The 21,160-nt window shown below is 31.8% G+C and overlaps 1 long non-coding RNA gene across 1 annotated transcript; it reads left to right on the top strand.

The window, feature by feature from the left end:
- The first annotated feature begins 206 nt into the window (after positions 1–206).
- Positions 207–2,206, top strand: LOC143058337 (uncharacterized). The gene is made up of 3 exons (XR_012973013.1): positions 207–504; positions 1,410–1,523; positions 2,157–2,206. It is a non-coding gene; the product is annotated as an uncharacterized LOC143058337 (long non-coding RNA).
- The last annotated feature ends 18,954 nt before the right edge of the window (positions 2,207–21,160 follow it).

Below are 21,160 nucleotides of genomic sequence, written 5' to 3'. Positions count from 1 at the left end.
TTGAACGATTTACAAAAGTTTGTACGTTACTGACGCATCACGAGTGTAGGAAAATGTAACTATTGTCATATGATTGGTTATTCTCCTCGTTAATTAATAAGATTATCAGTGTTAACACTAAAACCTCCCCGTTATGTTTCAGATTTAAAAACCGATGTAAAACGTGCAATTTATTTCTTTTTGTTTCTATTTATAAAGGTCTGCCAATAATTTTATCAACGAAGATTGCTACAGAAAATGGAGTTACAATAACAGTCAAATTCTATTCCACAAGTGATATTCAAAGACCGGTTTGGTTTTCAATGTCAGAACCAATATCTGATACAACGGGGGTCAATACAACAATCGATAATACAACTCTAGCGTTACCAGTGCACAACCGAGAAATCAAATGTAAAGGTTACGTTGCAAAAATGTCTATGGTAATCTTCAAAAATATGAAATATACTGTACTTCTAAAGAACGAATTTGGAGATACAAGAAAAACCTTTGAATTGCATTCAGGTAAGCTAAGCACTTATGCATATTGTAAATCCATACTCATCCTATTCTTAGATTCTTAGAATTAGTTTTTAAATGTATTTTACATGAAAAAAAGAAGAGAACTCCAAAAATACCCGAACCCCCCCCCCCCCCCCCCCAAAAAAAAAAAAAACCCAAACAAACAATCTCATTAAAGGTGGTACATTGTATAAGCGTCTTCTGCTTCATGGAATTGTTAAATAGCAGAAAAATAATTGGTCTAGTTATTCAGTTATGTCAGCAAATGTAGATGCAGGAATGCAATCTTTTTAAATTTTAATTTTAATAAACTAATCTTTGTGACTTTCGATTATATTTATTTCCACTTACAAAAACATATTTTATAGAGATCAATTCTTTTCTTAACTTTGATTATCAAGGAGAGTTACTCAGAAAAGTAAAATTCCCGAAGGACTATGTAAGAACATTTTAGTCTTATTTCATAGCATAAAAAACAAACGTACGGTTATTCCTTTGTTTGTTTATATTGTAAAAGGATTTTATTAGAGCTGACTTCTCATATTTTTTGTTCAAAATTCATTCATTCAGTTCACATTCTATTCGGATTATAAAGTGTTTTCTCTGTATTATGCATACACAATGTTTCATTTTATTCTCAACCTTCAAATACTATTTGTTTTGAAAATATCGCTTTATAAATTATATTTTGGCAAGGTATAATATTTTCTTTCTATTCCAATACCAACTTAAAACGGCGAAATACAAGTTACTGAAACGGACATACACTATATATTAATATATTTTCTTATTATTACAAATTATTCTTCAAATTTAACGGAAATACATTAATATCATTCTGGTTATAAAATATTTGTTAATGCACATAACGACTTCCCGATTTTCAAATTATGAACGAATATTTGCAGATCTGATAGTATCATTCGATTTCCGATTTTGGATTTTTGGATTGGCGATCTTTGGAGTCTTTCTAGTGGCAACGACAATGACCGTTGCAATTCTTAGAGGAAGACAGTTTCAAAGTGAGTGTGACCAGGTGAAAAAATGTAATTTTTATGTCTATTCCAAGCAATTTCTGTAGATGTTTATTTTTTCACATCGATCATGATCACTCTTTAGCAATCGGCGGTACGGAAAATTTTTCGGCAGTGTCATCCCTTGTAAATGAAGGAATCTTATGTTCAGTAGTTGTCGTTTGTTGATTTGGTTCATAAGTATTTCTCGTTTCTCGATTTTTATATAGATTAGACCGTTGTTTACCCCGTTTTAATGATAAACACAAGTAATTTTTGGGGTCCATTATAGATTGCTGATCGGTGTTGGTTATGAATCCGTATTGAAGACCGAACTTTGACTTATAATGGTTTTACTTTTGTAAATTATGACTTGGATGGAGAGTTATTTCATTGACACTCATACCACATTATATTGAAAACATACTTTCTTGTGCCTGTTCCTGTTTATGTTGATATATGATAAATATATTGCTCAGTGTAATATAATCTAGTAATTGTGGAATCTTTTAGAAACAAACACCTGTAAATCGCGTGTAATGTTGAAATGTAAACGATTTTGTTTTTATGTATATTAATAATCTAAATGTTTTCTTTTAATATTTATAACACAAATCTTTTAAATTTTTTTTCATATAACAGGCGTTGTTCATATTGTTGGTCCACTAGAACGATCACCAACTATTCCGATGCAAGTATCTTGATATTTTTGTATTACACATACATGAAAAGTTTAAGAATGCTTTATTCGAAATAAGAAACATTAATGTATAATTCAGAAGTGTGAATTTCCGATTTCCAAGAATGAATAGACCGCGTTTATGCTAAGAGACTGACATTTTTTTGTATTTGTTTTTTTTGTATAAATAAATGTCGTAGCATCACTACAACAAAGAGGCGAAAGATACCAATACATTCAAACGTATAATTGGAAAATAAACTGACTATGCCCTAGTAAAAAAGAAAAGACATAAAACAAACAACAGCAACATAAAAACGGAAGGCTGTGTAACACGAACCTCAAGAAAAACCAGGGGTGATTGCAAGTGCTCCAGAAAGGTGAGCAGTTATTTTCCAATGTGCACTCGTCGTAATGCTCATCAAATAATTGTATTATACATAATTTTTATAATCTAAGAGTGGTATACGTCTGGCGTACTAAATTATAATCCTAGTACCTTTGATAAATATTATAAAGGATAGCGTTGATCATACGAATTTGAAATATCACTGAAATGTCTCACAATAACACTCTAATGGTAAAAAAGGAAACAGTTAAAACATTAAAGATTGCATGCATTACTTTACATATTATTTATTTGAGATTTAAAATGAGGAGATTGGAAAGGATTATTTACGATGAGCAAAGATCCAACTATTCACTTGAGACCAAATGATGTAAATGTTAGCAACTAAAGTTCAACGAATGAGATTTAACAATGAGTAAAACCCGAACAGCATAAAAGGCACCGACATATAACAAAACGTAACAGAACTGTAATTCCTAGCAACTAAGCAACATAACGAAAAAGAAACAAATAATAGATATTAAAGTACTGGATCCTGATTTGGGACAAGCACATGTAATATGTGGTGGGTTAAAACGTTTAGGGCGAAAAACCATCAAGTCACTAGTTGTATCTTTAAATTGTTTTAATAAATGATAAGGTCTGAAATAGGTATATTAATATCACAAAAATAAAGATTGCATTCTTAATCCATTACATAATTCTATGAACACGTATTTTTATTTAAGGAATGACTGTATAGCAGGTTATTTTACAGTGTGCATCACATTTTTATGTTATTTCGAATAGACAGAAAAAATATTACAAGTATTTCTTAAAATTTAATTCTTAACTCCATTTAAAACCAGAGTAAACCATGATAAAACGTTGATGACGTCACGGTCACATAACAAAATGTCTATGGGTTGATAAACAAAACAATGTCAGTCAATCATAAAACGCGTTATATCCTAATTTTTGTTTTTTTATTATATCAATACTTTCAGTTATCATTCAGCCCCAGAATCAATGGTTGACGACCATATATATGAACGTACAAATCCCCAATATCTGGAGCTATTGGAAATTCCACAGGAACGGCATTATTCCGATATAAAGGAAGAAGAGAATGAAATCCACCTGAGTCGGAATGATGAAACGAATGATTATGAAGAAGTTGATTGACAAAAAAGAAATATTTTTGTAACATGTATTATACATTTTGTAGTTGAACCTTGTAATCGAAGTTATAATGAATATGTTTACGAACCTTCTTGTTTTTTTTCTCTCAAATAAATGATCACAAATGTCCACTTCTGTAGATCTGCGTATTGTTATGACTTTATAAATGCAATGTTATTATAGGTATTTAAAAAAAAGGTTGAACTAGGATCATGAATTTGATTTCATTGCTATCGCGTGAGGGACCAATTTATAATTTTGAGCCAATCGAAATATCATTTTTTGACAGGGTTCAGAAGGAAGAGGATCCGATATTTGAACAGCATATTCACCATACTTATTTCGTAATTTATAGAGCATTGATATGTACATATATTTGAGTCGAGTGTTGATTGTGGTGTGGTTTTTTGTACTGTCCAATAGTTTTTTGTTAATTTCTTTTGAAATATTTGAAAACGCAAAACCTTTTTAAAATGTGGTGATACCAAAAAGTGGTAATAAACATAACGAAAGCCAAGCAAGGATACAAGCTTTGCAAAACTTTCTAAAACGTCGCCAGTGTCTGAGTAGAAAGTTGGTGAACTAAGGGTATGTCAAAGAACATTTCGTCTTTAAAAGTTCATCGGAAGAAACCAAGACTTTGTTGCTAAATCTTACGTATCACTTTCACAAATAATTCACAAAGGTCTTGAAGTTTAGATTCTAAGTATTGACGTTGTTTATCATCTCAATAACGTGTTAAAGTATTCTTTTGTTTGTCTTTGTGAATATTACATTTACTGTTTAGTTTATTTGTGGTAATATCAATTTGAGGTGGCTTGATACCTATACATCCCGTCAATGTGGTATTATGCTATTATGGGTAAAAAAATGTTTTCTTGTCTTTCATTTTTGCTAATGTCCTTTGTGTCTATATGCCTTTTTGTGTTTATTGTTGAAATATTTGTTTGCTTTTATAGTGATTAAGATTCTAACCCAATGTTGACAGCTGTGTCCCCTTTTTTAATATTTTTACCTATTATGTCTGTTTGTTTTGTGCACACATCATTTTCAATATAAAGGAGTGTTATGTCACTGTCAAAAAATGAAAGGTTTAAATAGCTATAAAATTAAGTTTTATCCAACATTTTCTACATAAGAAAATGCATGAAATAAGTCAGGAATATGACAGTTGGTATCAATAATTTTGATGTGTCTTAACTTTTGATACTGCCATTTGACTTTTAAATTGTTCATTTTAATTGTGGCATAAGTGATATAAATACTTTCTCAATTGGTGTTTCTTCAAATTTTAATTAAACCATATCAGGTCAGTACCGGGGACGAACGGTTTAAAAAGTAGAGGTACGAACCAAGCGCTACTGATAACATAAACGATACCAATTTTACTGCAACAGATGCAAATTGATGTCTCTTAAGTGATCTTCGAGGCAACCAAATTTGATTAAAAAAATATTCCAAAGGAAAGAGCTGATAAAACAAAAAGATCAAAAAACAAAGCCTGATATAAATTAGAGATTTACGCGAAGAGATATATTCGATAATTTAGAATTATTTTGGAAATTTTGTAATGGTTATTTTAAATAAGACAATATCCATATCTTCAAAGCTCAGTACCGAAGTACTGGCTACTAAGTCGGTGATATCTTCGGGGAGTGACAATCCGTAAATAGAAGGACCAACTCAGTTGCTGGTGCTGGTGATAACTTAAACGGTATAAATTAAATTAAGGAATGTACCAGTATTCCCTCTGACCTTTTGGTAAGATTTTCAAAATATTTATCACGAGCACCGCTGAAGAGGGGGAGTTGTAAAATTGCTACCGATAGTGTTATAACTACCACTGTGCCACCTCCACTAGTATAGTTTATTTTGTGCTATAGATAAATAAGGATCAGAATTTTTAAAGATGTGTCAAAACGTTTATCTGGTACAGTTATTATATATATGTACCCCTTATGCTAATTTAGGCCTTATTTTTCTTAACTTCCAATAATATGTTTTCCTATTCGAATCATTGTGTACCTCATTTATCAAAAGCACAGATGCACATACTTTGTTTCAGGAAGGAACAATTGAACACAATTAATAAAACGTATTCTCTAAAGTTAACAAATGGAAATGTTTGATTGATTTTTTAACTACATATGTGTTGCAGTCCTCTTTCCTTATCCCCTATAAGTTTCGTAGTGTTTTATATTTCGTATGAATTGCGTTTTTTGTTGATGTCTTCAAAAAATGTCTTCATTCGTTTTCGGTTAAATTAAAACTAAGGCCAACTAGCTAAAATCTCCTAATTTGTTTTGGTGAAAACACATCTTATAGAATCGCATGAAATCAGGACTTATCAAGGTTAGCGTCTCCTGCTATAAATGCATCCTTCGCCCTGCAAATCAATATGCAGTCAAAATTTAATAATCAGGAAAAGGAAAAAATCGGTAAAATATAAGCTAAAGATAATATAAGATATAAGTTATCGAACAGATGTCGCTTGTAAGTTTTGACACCGTTCACCAACTCATGAGAGTGAAAATAAAACATATGAGATATCTATAGCAGTAGTTATAACTCAATTCTCCGTTTAAACAGATTTTTTGTATGAAGCACACACCTGTTAATGTTAACATACACGAGAATAACGGCGTCCCTTTATATAGTAAACATGGCGTCGACGAGAGGTTCAAAACGTTTTGCAAACACAAAATATCAAGACATTGAAACCAAAAGATTAAATGCGAACGCTGATAATACCCTGAAAGCAAAAGGAAAGTGTGCAAATATACTCCGGGAATCTCTTCAAGAAAAAGAACTTTGAAAATTTGAGACTTTGGGTCATATTATGTCGACGTAAATCGGATGGTAAGCGATACAAGGCATCGTCACTGGCGTACTAAATTATAATCCTAGTACCTTTGAGAACTATTATAACGCAAAAAAATAAAATAGGATAGCGTTTGCTATAGTGAATGATTCTACATTGAATGACAGTAACGCAAACTTTAAATACGTGTAAGTAGAATTGATACATTTTGGACTAGGTGATATTAAAGATTTTCCCGTTATTAATGAAGTGGATCATGCAACACTGTATACATCCATGTAACTTTCACCTAAAAAAAAAAAAACTGGTCTTGCAAATAAAGTTCAGTTTGATTCCAGACTTTTTTTTTGCAGAAAAGGAATTGAAAATTTACACACTATGACAAAATCTACGTTCACAATTAAAACTGACAATAAAACAGGACTCAAATATGTAACTAGCGCAAAATAAAGCTATTAAAGAACCATAGAGAATCAGATAAGGAGCTTGTCTCTGGAGTTATGCCAAGAGAATACCAGATGAGTGTATAATAATAATAAGGGGGGGGGGGGTAATCAATAGACAATCAAAAGGATATCAAGGATACCAATATAATTATAGACCGAGTAAGGATCCTATAATTCATTGTTTGTCGTTTTTTGCTTTATATCATACATGTATTTATCATTTAAATAAATTTATTTGTGTCATTTCGGGACCTTTTATAGGTATGATATATCAATGTCAATACAAGAAATACATAGTATCTACGTCTTTGTTCCTGATGTTAAACCTGAATATACCTCAACGATTTCGCTATATTTTAGGATCTGTGTATCGTCCTGTTGCCTCATACGAGAACTATATCCGTAGATTATATTCATCAAATGATCGTTTATGGCAGAAATCATTGGAATTTTTTTTTCTAGAGAAGCTGATGTTTGGTATTGTAATGTGCCACTAGGAGAAAAAAAATAAGTACATTTATGTAAGAACTGTGTAAGAAGTGAAAGTTGTCTATTGTTTGTACCAATCACTCAATACGAGCAACTGGATCCACAGTGTTATCACAAAAAATGTATGGATCTGTGCAAATAGTGGCAGTCACTGTACACAAGTAAGTACCACACTTACCAGCGTGTTGATACTGGTGAGAACATTGAAATGGGTAAAACTATTTCTGACAGAGAACAGTTATTACTTTCAATCATACATGCAATAGTTCAAAGTGGGTCATTTATGGAACAAATACAGGATATTGACATTGGGGATATTTTAGGAGAGTTTGATAACATCGGGCCGAAACCCATCCAATACAGACAAACAACCAAATGTTCGCAGTCGACGAAACCTCAGAGTCAGATCTTATGTGGCAATGCAACTATTTTAAATAATAACATTAACGGTACCACTTTTTCTGCACCAGATGCTTAATTTCGACAATACATGTCTCTTCAGTGATGCTAGTGGCCAAAATATGTAAAATCCAAAACTTATATAAAAGATGAAGAGCTATAATCCAAAAGTTCCAAAAAGTATAGCCAAATCCGTGAAAGGAATCAGAGCTTTGCATGAGGGAGATACATTCCTTACTTTATAATAATTTTTATTATTGTGTAACAGCAAATGTAATAACACAAAAAATCCGTATTTTCATGCCAGTACCGGAGTACTGGCTACTGGGCTGGTGATACCCTCGGGGACTAACAGTCCACCAGCAGAGGCATCGACCCAGTGGTAGTAATAACATTAACGGTACCACTTTTTCTGCACCATATGCGCATTTCGACATTTCATATCTCTTGAGTGACGCTCGTGGCAAAATATGTAAAATCCAAAGCTTATATAAAAGAGGAAGAATAACCTGACCATCAAGAAGTAGTTGTGATGAAAATATCACATTTGTCATGTTAACATAAACATTTAGATTTCAATTTCGTACACAAAAAATGTTTTGGATGTTTACATTGGCGTTTAAATGTATTGAACATTTTGTATTAATTTATATTGTTATATAAAGGTTACATATTACTAAATTGTTATAGTTGACATTAATTTCTTTGTTAAGACGAATGAAAGTAGATTTTTAAAGTTGTAAATTTGAACACTTTAATATATAAATCAGAAGATGTTATATGATTGCAAAAGAGACAACTCTAGTCTAAACTCAACAAATAAAAATAGTCGGTAAGATAAATTCGTTTCATTCTGTGCCATGAAATTTACTGACCCTGTATATATCGTATTAGATAACTAACACACTATGTAACTAATAATATTTGAAAACAAAATTTAAAATTTAAATAAAGGTTTACAAAGAGGAATTCTATGAAAGAATAATAAACCTTTTAAAAATTTAAATCATAAAAATATTGAACTCCGAGGAAAATTTAAAACGTCAAGTCCCTAATAAAATGGCAAAATCAAATGATGAAACACATCGAACGAATGGACAACAACTGTCATATTCTTGGCTTGGTATTGGCATTTTCAAATGTAGAAAATGGTGGATTGAACCTAGTTGTATAGCGCTTAACCTCTTGTACGCCAGTGGCATTAAATTCCATTATATGGAAAAAGATGCGTGAACAAAATGTCACAAAAAGGGCACAACAACAACACGAACGCCGCCAAAAACTGTTGATCATGTTATTATAAATCCGGTAAATAGTCTAATTCAGTAAGTCAGATTGAATAGGGAACGGGATTGTGGTCATGACAGAAGGAATATATCCGATATCATCTTTAAAACGGATATTCCACAACGTTCAACCAACTCGTGATGGCGTCCGTAAAATCTCTTTTGTCGTAAAGTTTTGTTTTCAACTGACCCTCATAGTCAATTTCTAGATATAAGTCTTAATTAAATGACAAAACCAAAAGCTCAAACACATTAAACGAATGGATAACAACTATCATATTCCTGACTTGTTACATGGATTAACGTTGGAGATAATTACCTTTATGCTATATCAATCATCAATATTTATCGACTAAATTAAGGGTTTCTAATTCATAGAGTTCAAGTCGCGTGTTTAAAATATATGCAATATATTTAAATTTTGTTGACCGTTATGTAATGTAAGTGTCACAGGTGACAACATAGTGTTACTATTTAGTGGACACAATACCACCAACGTTTTAAATTTTGCTTTTGACACATTTGCATACGACATATTGCTTGATTTAGACTTGTCAAAAGGAATAAGAATGGATCATTATATGTACTGAAACTTCTTACTTTTCATAGATTTGTTCATATTTGTTACAAATGATATTAGTTTTAATCATCGCCGCGATTTTTTTTTGATGAGTTTTTTTTATCGTCTACGTTCATCATCAGTCCTTAACAAAATATTTTGGACAAGATAAAGGAATGTTTTAAATTATCATTGACCCAAGCATTCTAATTTTGCAAATTATTAAGATTAAGATAACGTATCCGGAACTATATGCTGCGTAACAACCTTTTATGACTTATCAAGCAATGATTTAAAGAGTAATGCTACATGTCTCAATGAACAGAACATTTGACCGTGTCTTGAAATTTGAGTTTAACACTGGAATTTTATTATTGTTGTTGGATATATTTTGCTTTAATCAATATTTTCTACAAATCTAACTACTGTTGGTGATTGTATAGTAGTATATTTCCTTATGTTGTATCAGTCCTCTTCTGATTTATTTTTCTGCTACTCTGTTGTCTCCTTGACCCTTATTAAAGTTGTAGGTTGTCAGATGCTTCTAATTCTGTTGGCGGTTCTTTAACATAAATAAAAATTAATTAAATAAATGAAATTAGTCACAATATTATCATATTCTGAAATGATCGATTTTTGTATGAATTTATATGATTTGTCTTAACAATCTGAAAAAGCATAACATCTGTCTGAATATGTCGTAACACATTCCTAACATTTTGAATCATTATTTGATTTGCTCAACGGATTCTCAACATTCAGAAGTAGCCATAAGCTCTTAACATAAACATGATAAACAGATTTCTTAATTTAACATAGAAATTCATATTGAATAAACTACAAACAAGGGGATTCTAGAACTAGGTACTATGTCATCCGCTATGCAAGTTAGAACAAAATTTAGTGATAGAGCATAGATCACAATCGGTAAATTTTATAAAACAATTATTGTGTTTAGTGGACTCTTTTCTTGTCTTTTCGTCGTTCTTATTTTTTTTGCTTGACAGTGTGAGTGTCCTTTCTATTTTTACGTTTCGTTTTTATAATATCATAACATTTAAAATCGTTTAACTATTAGTAGTCGAAACAGAGACGTTTGGCATGAGTCATCGAATTTCTTATTGTAACTGTGACACTTGTGAAATATGATTTGACTTTTTCTTGCGTTCAACCCTGCTAGGTTTTTTTTTTTTTTACTTAGGAACAATATGTTTATTAAAAACTCATATCAAAATAATGATATGTCATAAAAAAGTCATTGTTAAGAAAATGAGCAGTTAACATTTTCATAGAAAATACCTGTTCTTGGAATCAGAAGACATATTACAAATACAAAGACCACGCAAACGCCAAATACTAGGAATAATTCGCCATCTGAAACAATATTATTGTCAAAATTAATCCAAGGAATCATAAAGGGTTGATAGTTTTAGCACGAACGTGAAGAAGAAAAAACACAACAAATGCAACGGCAAAGGCTATTTGATAGTGATAACAATTCTGTGGAACGTATGAAAAATTTCATTTCTCCGAGGACGAATACATTAATTTAAAAAATATTGAAGCGTTTATAAAGATACCATGGTCGTGGCTTTTCTATTTTACCCTTCTTAAGATAAAGGTTAAGTTTCAAAATAATATCCCCTAAAAAAATGTATCCCAACCCTAACATTAACAATATTTATTTTTTGCAATTTATTGGCTTCGATATGTTTTCCCGTCAAATGACTCATGTTACTAATAGACATGACGTAAGTAAAGAATGAGCCGGGGTATTGATCACATTTTCCTCAAAACTCCGTTTTGATGACATATAGAGTTCAATTACCCGAATAACGTATGTATTTGTGTCTATCGTATATACGCGATCAAGAGTCATGGAATTAAACGGCAATTTATCTTACTTTACATTTTTTAATTACTTTTTTTTGTTATGTACTCGAGTAGGATTATCAGTTCTGTGTTGTATGTTCAATTTGAATTTGTACACAGGTAAATCGACATAGTATTTTTACTTAGGTTCCATTATATTTAGATTAAAAGAGGGACGAAAGATACCAAAGGGACAGTCAAACTCATAAATCTAAAACAAACTGACAACGCCATGACTAAAAATGAAAAAGACAAACAAACAACTGCACACACGACACAACATAGAAAACTAAAGAATAAACAACACGAACCCCACTAAAAAACTAGGGGTGATCTCAGGTGCTCCGGAAGGGTAAGCAGATCCTGCTCCACATGCGGCACCCGTCGTGTTGCTTATGTGATAACAAATCCGATAAATAGTCTTATGCGGTAGGTCACATTCAGGAAAGGGAAGGGGATTGTAGTTACGACGTAAGGAACATATCCGATATCATTTGTGATACGGTTATTCCATAACGGTCAACCAACTCGTGATGGCGTCCGTAAAATTTACGAAGGGATGATTTCAACTTCACCATTTGGAACTCTTGGTTTAATAGCTTCCTTGTGAGCAGCAACCCTCTATCAAGAAAATCATGATAGGAAATGCAAGCACGGGAATATCGTATCAATTGGGAGATATATACCCCGTATGCAGGTGCTGCTGGAATGTTGCTACTTAGAAATGGAAAGTTCACAATTGGAAAGCTGAAATCATCTCTTTTGTCGTAAAGTTTTGGTTTCAACCGACCCTCATTGTCAATTTCTAGATTTAAGTCAATATATGAGGCCGACTTAACTGTATCTGTAGTATCCTTTATCTCTAGCTCGATTGGATAGATGCGTTCCACATAGTCACTAAATTTTGAATTATTTAGTGAAAGAACATCATCTATATAGCGAAAAGAAAAGTTAAAGGATAGTGCTAACTTCTTGTCTTTCTTCCTAAGAAGTTCCTGCATGAAGTCAGCCTCATAATAATAAAGAAACAAGTCGGCAAGTAGAGGGGCACAGTTTGTTCCCATTGGAATGCCGACAGTCTGTTGAAAAACACGTCCTCCGAACGTAACAAATATGTTGTCAATCAAGAAATCAAGCATCTTGATAATATCAGTTTCAGAGAATTTTTTGTTCGAATCAGAGTGATCCTTTACAAAGTAGGAGATACGGAGATAAACTGCAGCAGCAATCACAATATTTATTTGTAAATTTAGATAAGTCAGTATTTTAATTACTTTCTATACTATAAAGATATGCATTCCCTTTATACCTTTATATTTTGTGTAATCGCATTGTCAGTTTGTTTGTTGGTTTCGTTACATTTTTTGTATCTTTTGTCTGTCGTTTAAATTCGTTTAATAATAATTACAAAGATATGTTATTAGCAAATTTTTAAACTATGACGAAAGCTCACCTTTGCAATTTGTCAACAGTAATCCACTCACAGACGGAATGATAATAACGATACAAATCAATAAAATACCAGTTGAAAGTTTCGTAGCTAAAACGAAAATGTTCTAATTTAGAACGATCAAAAAGGCAATCAAATGTAACTGTTAAATACATACTACATAGTTATTCTCTAAAATTTATGGATGAGAAGAATTATTGTTTTTTTTTTTACAAATAATTTTTAAAATTAAACTTAACACAAAATACCTTGAAATGTCAAACGATTTTCTTTCACTAATTTTATTTTTTATGGGTATTATTGTGTTGCGTTGAAAAGCACATATCCGTTTGTATTCGAGTAGAAAAGTATGTAATAACAAAATATTAAACTAAACATTCAATGAGAGAAGGTCAATAAATATTGACAATACAAAAGCTCGACAAATAAATCCTAACGAAACGACTGGAAACAACTCTCAAATTCCTGTCTTTATACTTGAAGTATTGGACATATGCTTTGTCCTTTCGAAATTAACAATCTACACTTCTACTATAATGTTTCTGGTACGCTTCTGATATAAATCTATTACTAAATGCGCATTGTACGTTGTAAAGAATTGTCTTATATCAGCTTCCTTGAATGTGTAAATCATTTATTCGGTTCATTGTATTTTCATAACACCTTGTCCGAATATATGACGGAAGTATTACGTCTGTTGTAGACAAATGCTCTTACTAAGGGAAAATAAATAAGGACCGTCTTCGCTCGAGGACACGACACAACCGAAATTCTCTGGGTGTGGATTTCGATCTCCAGTGAGTACTTTCTCGACGGAAAGTATGTTCAACAAGATATTTTAATCTAAGCAGATGTATAATTATTTATAACGAGTAAGCAATTTCTGGTTTGGTTGACAAAAGAACCCACTATAAAATGAATTACCATAGTAGCATTTTTTACTACACATACAACAGTTTTCAAACACATTTTTTCCTGTACAACATCTAGCTGTTAAAAAAAAAAAATAATGTATCATTTAAAACAATGTATTAATTGTAATATCAGATGTATATTGCAAAAAAAATCTTTGTAAAGCTCTAAATAAGTATTTAATTTATCCATTTGAAAAGTGATTAACATCTTAACAATTTTTATAATTCACATTAGAAAATAGTCAAGACAATAACATAAAGTAACAACACGTTGTAGTATAAACATTGTATAGTAAACAATTGTTGATAACTTTGATGAATAATAGTAAATCTAAACAAAATAAATAGGATTATTCATATATTTAATGTATTTGTAAGTTAGAGACAATATCGCGTTTTGAGTATATGTTAAAGATAGCATTTGATTTAAGGGTTTGGTAATCACTTGCCTTTGTGAGTGTTGTATGTTTTTTTTTTTATTTTAGTTCATTTATATGTTTTGGAGTTTAGTATGATATCTATTTTCACTGAACTAGCTTACATTTTATCTAGGAGCCATATGAGGCCTGCCTATAGGTGCGGGATTTACTGCGTTCGGGACCAATTAGTGACCTTCAGTTGTTTTCTTTTCTTTGGTCGGGTTGTTGTCTCTTTGACATATTCCACATTTCCATTCTCAATGTAAGACCTTATATTTTTCATAATAAACTTTTTACGTGACAATTATAGATCTGTCAAACTTTCAGAATGCAAATATTTACCACCGATTATTATGTGTATAAAATTTCAGTTCTCAGTGATGATGCTCTTCAAAAAACAAAATTTTAATGTTTAGAAAAAAAAGATATCGTAAAACATACGGAAGCCGTAAGGGGACACACAAAACATTAGATTTTTTTTTTTTTAATTCGAGATCACGATAAAACATTACCGTTTTACCGAGATCTCGATAAAAAATATATCGTTATCTCGATAAAAAGAAATTGTTATATCGAGATCTCGGATTAGTAAATCGTTATCTCGGATTATTAAATCGTTATCTCGATTTATTTTATCGTTATCTCAATTTATTATATCGAGATCTCGGATTATTATATCGAGATCTCGGATTATTATATTGTTATCTTGAATTATTAAATTTTTATCTCGGTTTAATATATCGAGATCTCGATATAAAATTTATCGTTATCTCGAGAAAACGAAACTGTTATATCGAGATCTCGGATTATTATATCGTTATCTCGGATTATTTACTTGCTTCTTATCACGTGTTTAAAAACTGATTACACAATGGTGACAGTCAACTTGGCGGAAAGAGTAAGTATGATTTGTGTGTTTTAAAGCTTGTTTTATATATGATGTTATGGTGATGTGTTACTATTATAGGTGCCTTTAGCTGGGAATATATGATATGGGTAAGAAATCTGTATGGCAATATCTGAATAAAGCAATTGAACAAATTAGTCAATTAGTCAATTTTTACAGTATAAACAAAACATGGTAAAGTTCTCTTAGAAATCATACTGTAAACACTGAAGAACACGGTCATTTCCATCAGGAAGGTAGAAAAAAGGACAGTACTTCTTGATGGGTTGATAAATCAGCGTCCAAACTTTAGAGGAGGTACAATTTTATATTTTGATTGTGTTTGTTCATCCTTTAGAAGAAATATTGACATCTGTTTAATGTGCCATTGACCGTCATATGAACGATCTAAGCTCAGAATCTAAGATTTGCTGTACATAGCGGCCATGTTTTAATTGGACCGAAACAACAGTAGGATTGTTGGTCACATTCCTGCATAGTTTCGTCAAAATCCGTCAAGTGGTTTCAGAGAAGAAGGTGAAAATGTAAAGGTTTACGATGAATGACGGACGCAACGTGATGGTAAAAGCTCACACTGACTTTCAGTTAGGTGAGCTAAAAAGGATTATATTTTCATCCCAATTTTTATCAATTACGTGTATAGTAATCCTTTGAGTAAACATTTTATCAATTCAATGAGATATGAGGAACTCTTTCTTTTGACCTCTATAGTCGGATAATCGGAAGATCTGCTATATGTATGAAGACAAAAATGACAAAAATTACAACAAAGTTCCAAAGTCATAACATTTGTATATACTAGAACACACCCGTGATAGAATTATTGGTTTTGGGGATAACTTAAAGCCAAAAGTTTAATGACCAGCACAAAAAAAAAAATCATTTTCTTTACATTTATAAAAAGTTGAACATTTGAATAAATAATTGATATTTCTATGTCCGCCATTTTGAATATAACCGGAAGTAAGGATATTTAAGACATATGTTTACGATGAATGACGGACGCAACGTGATGGTAAAAGCTCACACTGACTTTCAGTTAGGTGAGCTAAAAAGGATTATATTTTCATCCCAATTTTTATCAATTACGTGTATAGTAATCCTTTGAGTAAACATTTTATCAATTCAATGAGATATGAGGAACTCTTTCTTTTGACCTCTATAGTCGGATAATCGGAAGATCTGCTATATGTATGAAGACAAAAATGACAAAAATGACAACAAAGTTCCAAAGTCATAACATTTGTATATACTAGAACACACTCGTGATAGAATTATTGGTTTTGGGGATAACTTAAAGCCAAAAGTTAAATGACCAGCACAAAAAAAAAATCATTTTCTTTACATTTATAAAAAGTTGAACATTTGAATAAATAATTGATATTTCTATGTCCGCCATTTTGAATATAACCGGAAGTAAGGATATTTAAGACATATGTTTACGATGAATGACGGACGCAACGTGATGGTAAAAGCTCACACTGACTTTCAGTTAGGTGAGCTGAAAAGGATTATATTTTCATCCCAATTTTTATCAATTACGTGTATAGTAATCCTTTGAGTAAACATTTTATCAATTCAATGAGATATGAGGAACTCTTTCTTTTGACCTCTATAGTCGGATAATCGGAAGATCTGCTATATGTATGAAGACAAAAATGACAAAAATGACAACAAAGTTCCAAAGTCATAACATTTGTATATACTAGAACACACCCGTGATAGAATTATTGGTTTTGGGGATAACTTAAAGCCAAAAGTTTAATGACCAGCACAAAAAAAAAATCATTTTCTTTACATTTATAAAAAGTTGAACATTTGAATAAATAATTGATATTTCTATGTCCGCCATTTTGAATATAACCGGAAGTAAGGATATTTAAGACATATGTTTTATACATTGTATCCACCAGAAGCACCAAGGAAAGGTTCCTGTACAATATAATGATAGTAGCAATACGTTAAAAGACATTTCAATTACCTTCCCTAAAAAATAAGCTTATTTTAGTACAATGTCCGCCGTGTTGGATTTTAACCGGAAGTAGATTTTTGAAGACATCTAATCTATAAAATATATCCAAAAGTAGTACATAACAAAGGTTTGTATAAAATATTATGCTAGTAACATGATAATAACACCTTTTCAAATACTAGCCTTCGATTTTGGGCTGATTCAAGTATGACGTTCGCCATTTTGGATTTTACCGGAAGTGAGACATTTTTTTCAAATGCTTCCTATCTGAAATAACAGAGTAATAGTTGAAAAAGGTATATGCCAAATTTCATGCTTGTAGCAGGATGTGCACAATTCGTCTGAAATATGCTTGTAGCCGCCGGACTATAGTAGTTTCAAAGGAGAAGATTTTTGTAAAAGATAATTAAGATTTACGAAAAATGGTTAAAAATTGACTAAAAAGTGCAAAACCACCTAAAGGGGTCAACTGACCATTTCGGTCATGTAGACTTATTTGTAAATCTTACTTTGCAGAACATTTTTGCTGTTCACTGTTTATCTCTATCTATAATAATATTCATGATAATAACCAAAAACAGCAAAATTTCCTTAGAATTACCAATTCAGGGGCAGCAACCTAACAACGGGTTGTCCGATTTATCTGAAAATTTCAGGGCAGATAGATCTTGAACTGATAAACAATTATACCCCTGTCATATTTGCTTTAAATGCTTTGGTTTTTGAGTAATAAGCCAAAAACTGCATTTTACCCCTATCTTCTATTTTTAGCCATGGCGGCCATCTTGGTTTGTTGGCCTGGTCATCGGACACATTTTTAAAATTAGATACCCTAAACATGATTGTGGCCAAGTTTTGGTTAATTTGGCGTAGTAGTTTCAGAGGAGAAGATTTTTGTAAAAGATAACTAAGATTAACGAAAAATTGTTAAAATTTGACTATAAAGGGCAATAACTTCTAAAGGGGTCGACTGACCATTTCGGTCATGTTGACTTATTTGTAAATCTATCTGTGCTGAACATGATTGCTGTTTACAGTTTATCTCTATCTTTTATAATATTCATGATAACAAAAAACAGCAAAATTTCCTTAAAATTACCAATTCAGGGGGCAGCAACCCAACAATGGATTGTCCGATTCATCTGAAAATTTCAGGGCAGATAGATCTTGACCTGATAAACAATTTAATTATGTCAGATTTGCTCTAAATGCTTTGGTTTTTGAGTTATAGGCCAAACACTGATTTTAGTCCTATGTTATATTTTTAACCATGGTGGCCATCTAGGTTGGTTGGCCGTGTCACCGGACACAATTTTTTAAACTAGATACCCCAATGATGATTGTGGCCAAGTTTAGTTCAATTTGGCCTAGTAGTACGGCGGCTTTGTGAAAAATTGTTTATACTTTATATTTAAACATTTACAACATGATAGAATCATTGAAAGATAACTTAAAGCCAAAAGTTTAATGACCAGCACAAAAAAAATCATTTTCTTTACATTTTAAAAAAAGTTGAATATTTGAATAAATAATTGATATTTCTATGTCCGCCATTTTGGATATTACCGGAAGTAAGGATATTTAAGACATATGTCTTATACATTGTATCCACCTGAAGCACCAAGGAAAGGTTCCTGTACAATATAATGATAGTAGCAATACGTTAAAACACATTTCAATTACCTTCCCTAAAAAATAAGCTTATTTAAGTACAATGTCCGCCGTGTTGGATTTTAACCGGAAGCAGGATTTTTGAAGACATCTAATCTTTAAAATATACCCAAAAGTAGTACATAACAAAGGTTTGTATAAAATATGCTAGTAACATGATAATAACACCTTTTCAAATACTAGCCTTCGATTTTGGGCAGATTCAAGTATGACGTTCGCCATTTTGGATTTTACCGAAAGTGAGACATTTTTTTCAAATGCTTCCCTATCTGAAATAACAGATTAATAGTTGAAGAAGGTATATGCCAAATTTCATGCTTGTAGCAGGATGTGCACAATTCGTCTGAAATATGCTTGTAGCCGCCGGACTAGAGTAGTTTCAGAGGAGAAGATTTTTGTAAAAGATAATGAAGATTTATGAAAAATGGTTAAATATTGACTAAAAAGTGCAAAAACACCTAAAGGGGTCAATTGACCATTTCGGTCATGTTGACTTATTTGTAAATCTTACTTTGCAGAACATTTTTGCTGTTCACAGTTTATCTCTATCTATAATAATATTCATGATAATAACCAAAAACAGCAAAATTTCCTTAGAATTACCAATTCAGGGGCAGCAACCTAACAACGGGTTGTCCGATTTATCTGAAAATTTCAGGGCAGATAGATCTTGAACTGATAAACAATTATACCCCTGTCATATTTGCTTTAAATGCTTTGGTTTTTGAGTAATAAGCCAAAAACTGCATTTTACCCTTATGTTTTATTTTTAGCCATGGCGGCCATCTTGGTTGGTAGGCCGGTCACCGGACACAATTTTCAAACTAGATACCCTAATAATGATTTTGGCCATGTTTAGTCACTTTTGGCCCAGTAGTTTCAGAGGAGAAGATTTTTGTAAAAGTTTACAGACGATGGACGACGGACGCCGGACAACGACGGACTACGGACGCCAAGTGATGAGAAAAGCTCACGTGGCCCTTCGGGCCAGATGAGCTTAAAATGAATGTAAAGTTTTTACCCATATCTACCATTGCCATATTGAGATAGTCGTAATTCGAGTTATCACTTTAATACCCGTGACTTTGTCGGTAAACTGTCAGGCTTACAGTCATATCTACTATAATCTAAATTGTAATAACTTTATACTTTAATGTTCTTTTTTTGTTGTTACTATGATGTAGACTTTCTTCGGTGTGTTTGTTTTAGGTAACTGTTCTGGTTGGCATGTATTTTATCTGTCGCTGTCTGAATTTATTTACTCAGCTACTTTTGCATAGGTACTCCCATAAACCCATCAAGCAACTTTTATTAAAAGTCATCTGTACTTTAACTGTTTCGATACCTTAAAGTCATTGATATTGTCCCAAAATTTATCTAACCTTTTTAAAAAATCTAAAGAAAACTAAAGAAGATGTGGTATGGTTGCCAAAGACAACTATCGACCGAAGTTCAAATAAAGTGGATATAAGTAGGTATATGGCATTCAACAATGCAAAAAAACACACAATTCTGTGTAGACAGCTATAAAAGGCCGAGACATGAAAAATATGAAAAAAATGTTTGTGAAAACTAACGGAATAATTTATATCAAAACAATTTACGAAAACATAATCTGACAGACGTGAACCAACGACAACCACTGTAATACAGATTCATGACTGGGTCCAAGAACTTAAAGAAAGATTGTGGCTGAGTTTAAAATGGTTGTGAACTATAAAAAAAACAGTTGTTATAACTTATATCTCAAAACTAAAATAGTCAGTGCAAATCGAACGAGTGGTAAAAATTATCTACAGATCATGACGGGAATAAGTAAAGCAGAAAGTTAGTAAGCAGATACACGCGTTCACAGGTAAACTATAGGTAAATATCGATCAATAAATCACCTGTGAATTATGAAAGACATATCTCGTTGCATATGGATATTTTTCAATGTGAAGGTAGGTCGGAAAAATGAATGCTTCATTTTGTTTTTGATATATTATCAAACACCAATGCAACCACGTATCCCAAATAAACTGACAGAAAACGACATATGTGTGTCTGTACTTAGAGCTTTAGTAGGTCGTCTTGAGATTCATTATTTTAATATAACCAATTAAATTATTTGTTATATATATTGATATATTCTATTTAAAGTTGTAATGATTACATATATTAAAGTAATGTCAAACGAAGCGTAAACTGCAGAAACACCAATTAACTGTCTGATCTTACGCAATATGAACTACGTTTTTGAATTGTTTTAT

Source organism: Mytilus galloprovincialis, chromosome 14 (genome assembly GCF_965363235.1).
Source record: "Mytilus galloprovincialis chromosome 14, xbMytGall1.hap1.1, whole genome shotgun sequence".
Lineage (NCBI taxonomy): Eukaryota > Metazoa > Mollusca > Bivalvia > Mytilida > Mytilidae > Mytilus > Mytilus galloprovincialis.
Note: the sequence above shows the minus strand (reverse complement) of the source record. Positions and strands in the feature narration are given on the sequence as shown.